Raw genomic sequence first — 6,096 nt, forward strand, 5'->3', positions numbered from 1 at the left:
GCTGTGGTTTTTCCTGTAGTCATGTATGGATGTGAGTTGGACCATAAAGCTGAGCACTGAAGAACTGATGCTTTTGAACTGTGGTGTTGGTGGACTCTTGAGAGTCCCTTGGACTGCAAGGAGAGCCAACCAGTCAATCCTAAAGGAAACCAGTCCTGAATATTCATTGGAAGGACTGATGCTGAAGCTGAAACTCCAATCCTTTGGCCACTTGATGGGAAGAACTGACTCACTGGAAAAGAACCTGATGATGGGGAGGGGGACTGAAGGCAGAAGGAGAAGGGGATGACGGAGGATGAGATAGTTGAATGGCATCACCGACTCGATGGATATGAGTTTGAGCAAGCTCTGTGAGTTGGTTATGGACAGGGAAGCCTGGCGTGCTGCAGTCCACGGGGTCACAAAAATTTGGACAGACTTGAGTTACTGAAGTGTTAGTCATTTGCATCTTCTACTACATGGAAAAACACTAAATTCTAACTTGAGATGTCAGATTTTCTTTAATTAACAGTAGTCTTTTGATCCTACTGACCTGGGGAGTTCATCTTTCAGGTTGGTAGGATCAAAAGACTACTGTGAAAAAAGCAGAGACATTACTTTACCAACAAAGGTCCATCTAGTCAAAGCTTTGGTTTTTTCAGTAGTCGTGTATGGATGTGAGAGTTGGACTATAAAGAAAGCTGAGCGCCGAATTGATGCCTTTGAACTGTGGTGTTGGAGAAGACTCTTGAGAGTCCCAAGGGACCCAACCAGTCCATTGTAAAGATCAGTCCTGGGTGTTCATTGGAAGGACTGATGTTGAAGCTGAAACTCCAATACTTTGGCCACCTGATGTGAAGAGCTGACTCACTGGAAAATAACCTGATGCTGGGGAAGATTGAGGGCAGAAGGGGATGACAGAGGATGAGATGGTTGGATGACATCACTGACTCGATGGACATAGGTTTGGGTAGACTTTGGGAGTTGGTGATGGCCAGGGAAGCCTGGAGTGCTGCAGTCCATGGGGTCGCAAAGAGTCAGATATGAATGAGCGACTGAACTGAACTGAGTCTTTTGATGTTCTGTCTCCCCAGTTTTTGTTGCAAAAACTCCTATGAAGCCTGGCTCCTCCCTTACGTCTTCAGAGCAGTCCCTTAGAGCTATCTAGGAGGCTGTCTTCTGGGCTTAAGTCCTCAGAAAGTCTGCCAAATAAAACATAGGTCACAACTTTTAGACTGTTTTTTGTATTTCTAGTCAACAAGCCAAGACAGACTGACAATACTAATGGCAGTACTTTAAGGGCTGTGAAATGTTAGTCATGCATATTCAAAAGCAGAGACATTACTTTGCCAACAAAGGTTCGTATAGTCAAGGCTATGGTTTTTCCAGTGGTCATGTATGGATGTGAGAGTTGGACTGTGAAGAAGGGTGAGCACTGAAGAATTGATGCTTTTGAACTGTGGTGTTGGAAAAGACTCTTGAGAGTCCCTTGGAATGCAGGGAGATCCAACCAGTCCATTCTGAAGGAGATCAGCCCTGGGATTTCTTTGGAAGGAATGATGCTAAAGCTGAAACTCTAATACTTTGGCCACCTCATGGGAAGAGTTGACTCATTGGAAAAGACTGATGCTGGGAGGGATTGGGGGCAGGAGGAGAAGGGGACGACAGGATGAGATGGCTGGATGGCATCACTGACTCGATGGACCTGAGTCTGGGTGAACTCCAGGAGTTGGTGATGGACAGGGAGGCCTGGCGTGCTGTGATTCATGGGGTCACAAAGAGTCGACACGACTGAGTGACTGAACTGAACTGAAGACAGTGGGGCAATGTTCATAGTTTTAACATACACTTACCATAAGACTCAGCTGTTACATTTTTCTATTTGTCCAACAGAAACAAAAGTGTGTCCAACACTCATCTGTAGGTGAATTACCTACAGGTGAATTACCTACCTTACCTATTAACATCTGTGCAGCAAAATAAATTATTTATGCGATATTTTGAGCCAAAAAGATGCTTATAAAATCGAGAACAAATGAAAATCACAAAGATGGAGGTATATATTAAAAATTAAAAACAAAACAAAACAAAACATGGGGAAGCATCACTGTCAAGAGCATTAGTGGGTCTGTGTTCCTTCCTCTTTATTCATTTTTAAAGAGGATTAAAATATTTTCTATTTTCTTTCCTTGAAAAACTCAGAAATGGTTTTCTGTTTATGGGATTGTCAGTTGGGTTTTCAGTCAGTTGTTCTTTACTGAGGACTGACAGACTCTTGGACCTACAGGTCCATGTTGTTCCTTTACAGAGACTTTCAAAGGCTCTGTCTTACCCTGGTCACAGGATGGGCATGTTGATCATTAGCTGCTGTGCTGCCGCTCAGTCGAGTCAGACTCTTTGTGACCCCATGGAGCCTGCCAGGCTCTCCTGTCCATGTGGATCCTCTAGGCAAGAATACTGGAGTGGATTGCTGTGCCCCCTCCTGGCTATCTTCCAAACCCATGTCTCCCGCACTGCAGGTGGATTCTTTACCACCTGAACCACCAGGGAAAGCCCAAGAATGCTGGAGTGGGCAGCCTGTCCCTTCTCCAAGGGATCTTCCTGACCCAGGAATTGAACCAGGTCTCTTGCATTTCAGGCAGACTCTTTACCACCTGAGCCACCAGGGAAGCCCAAGAATGCTGGAGTGGGCAGCCTGTCCCTTCTCCAAGGGATCTTCCTGACCCAGGAATCGAACCAGGTCTCCTGCATTTCAGGCAGACTCTTTACCAGCTGAGCTACCAGGGAAGCCCCATTAGTAGATATCACCAAATAGTATTCCAGTGTAATTCTGTTGGCAGTTTCTGGCTGCTCCATTAGCTATTTCATTTTCAAATGCTTATTTGGGTATTTCCTTTTGTGATGAGATTTTCAGGTTTTTGTTAGTTTTTTGAGTTGTCTTTTTCTTGTGTTTGCACTTTTCAAAACATTCTGATTAAGTCCTTTGTCAGATACATGTATTGAGAATATTTCTTGCCAGTCTTTACCTGTTTACTAAGTGTCTTTTGATTCAAACTTCTTAGTATGTAATCCACCTTACCAATTTGTTAGTGCTTTTGGTGTCTTTAAAAAGAAATGCTTGCCAATTCAAAGGTCAAGAAGATATTCTTGTGGTTTCTATTTAGAAGCTTGATCTAGCTTTTACATTTAGGTCAATAATTCATCTCAAATTAATTCTTCTGCATAGTGTAAATTAGGGGTCAAGGTTAATCTTTTCCCTAGAATTCATTAGTGAATTCTATCATGGAGTTTTATTTGTGTGAAGTTTATAATTAGATATTCATCTTAACAGATATAGTACTATTATTTTCTTGAGTTAGTTGTGGTTAGCTGCCTTTTATCAATTCTTATCTCTGGGCTCTGAAAGAAATCTCTTCCATACTCTGCAACCACATTTCTACTTTGTAGACTGGTTTCCTGTTAGGCTCTGCTTATAGCAGTTGCTAGAGACTGAAAGGCTAGAGAAAGACTTGTCTTTCCTGCGGACTGTCTTCTTGCAGTTTCTTTCTCAACTCAGTGTGCCTCTTCTTTGTGGTGCTGCAGTTTCTTATATCAGCTGCTGAATCCAGTGTGGACTCTCTTCTCCCTTCAGCTGTCAGCCTCTCCTCTTCAGAGATCTGAGTTTCAGTCCCAAGGGAACCTGGCCCAAACTTCTAAGTTTTAATATTCCAACCTTTTCTCTGTTGTCTTGACCTTAGGTTTTAATAGTTACTGCAGCTGCTCTTTCCATAATACTTCAAAATTCTTGTTACTCTTTCAGTTACCTAACTGCATGGTCAGTAATTCTTTTATTTCTGTTCAATTGATATCATTTTTGCCCCCTGATTAGAATCTGACACACTGACAAAGGGCTAGAATACAGAACAGAACTTCATTATGAAAGATGGCCTCCTGATACATAAGCAAACCCTGTTAAGACATATATACACACATACACACCCAGAGGACACTGTACAGAAATGTTTATAGCAGCATTTTTGCTAAGAGCCCAACCTTCAAACTATACCCAAATGCCCATTAAAAGTTAAGTGGATGTTATGCTACATCCACACAATGAACTACAGCAGTGATACTCATCAGTCTATCACTATATATAGTTACATGGATTAATTTTACAAACACGAAGTAAAGCCACTCAAAGGAGAAAATATATGGTTTTATTAATAAAGCAACAAAAAAAATCCATGGCATTGTCAGCACAGTGGTTACTCTAGGTAGACGGCTAGAAACTAGCAGAGAAACGAGGATCTCTAGGGAACTGGTAATACAGCGTCTTGATCTATGTATGGCTGCATGGTCTCCCATTTTTAGAAATAAAAGGCCTTCCTTGACATACTGCCAGCTCTCAAGCTACTGCTCTAGTCTCTTTGTTAGAGCTGTCTGCATGTCTGCCCCTGCCTTAACACTGAAATTATTCTCACCAGTCATCTGACTGTGAATTTAGTAGGTATCATTTCTGTGCCCACATTTTACTTAGCGTAACTGTTGACCACTCTTCCTAAAACACTCTCTTCAATGACACTGCATTCTCTTGGTCTTCCTTACTTACCATCCCTTCAATATTGATACTCATCCTTAGCTCTTTCTCACTTCCAAATCTGTATATAATCTTACATTAATACATTCCCATCATTCAGAAGTATCTATTTGCTAAGGATTTTCAACTATCTCTCATTTCTCCTAAGATTCAGTTAGTTACCTAACTGCCAATGTATATCCATTTGGATCTATTCACACAGTATGTGAGTGCTTACTATGGGTCAAATACTGTTGCTACAATTTCTCACAGAAATAGTCACTGTAGTCAAACTCAAGTCTATCTTCTTTCCTGTATATTTAGTCTTCTTTTAGAATTCTTTCAATGACTGGCCCTACCTTCTACTGCTGCTGCTAAGTTGCTTCAGTCGTGTCCGACTCTGTGCGACCCCATAGACGGCAGCCCACCAAGCTCCCCCGTCCCTGGGATTCTCCAGGCAAGAACACTGGAGTGGGTTGCCATTTCCTTCTCCAATGCATGAAAGTGAGTGAAAGTGAAGTCGCTCAGTCGTATCCGACTCTTAGCGACCCCATGGACTGCAGCCTACCAGGCTCCTCCATCCATGGGATTTTCCAGGCAAGAGTACTGGAGTGGGGTGCCACTGCCTTCTCCGATACCTTCTACTAGGCCAGCCAAATAAAAAACCTGCAGGTAATTTTTTTTATCATCTCTCTGCCCATATTTTAGTAAGCAATCAAGTCTGTTAAATTTACCTATGCAGGATAACTACCTCTCTCTGGAGTTCTCACTGCTACTCATTCATATTTAATTTAACATACATTTTTTGGAATGATGAACAGATCAAACTAGACTCCAAAGAAATGTCCCTATATATTCCAAAGCAATATTTTACATTGTTTTCAAATGCTAAGGAATGGACAAATTAAATATCTATATAACCCCTTAGATTAAGATAGCTGTAGTAGCCAAACTCCAAGATGAGCCTGAATCATCTCACCTGTGTATTTACTCTTGTGTAGTCCTTTCCCCATTTGGCCTGTAAAAGCAATAGAATATGACAAAAATGATGGTATTATTCCCAAGATTAGGTTGTATAAATGTTGTGGCTTTAATCATAGGTACACTTTCTTGGATTATTCTGGGAGAATCTGGTTGCAACATCATGAGGGCACTCAGGTAACCTATGATGTCTCTAGTCACAGCCTGTAAGGAACTGAGGCCTGTGAACTACCCCATGAGCCTGGAAGCACATTTTATCTCAGCTGAACCTTTAGATTACATTTAACTACAAAAGTCATGAGATTTGGAGCCAGAACCATACAGCCACGTTCCTGATTTTGAACACATAGAAACTACAGTTGTTTTAAGCTGCTAAGTTTTGAGGTTGCTTAATTGCTTTGAGCAATAGAGAACTTATTTCTTCTCCCAATCAAACCATAAGCTGACTACAATTTTTGTCACTAGAACAAATAAAACAAGTACACTTTATACTGCTTCACAATTTCAAAGTATTCATTATCACAAGATCAATGCGTTAAATTCTGGACAACAGAATCAGTAGTGGTATAGTATAAACACAT

This window comes from Bos mutus, chromosome 5 (assembly GCF_027580195.1).
Source record: "Bos mutus isolate GX-2022 chromosome 5, NWIPB_WYAK_1.1, whole genome shotgun sequence".
Lineage (NCBI taxonomy): Eukaryota > Metazoa > Chordata > Mammalia > Artiodactyla > Bovidae > Bos > Bos mutus.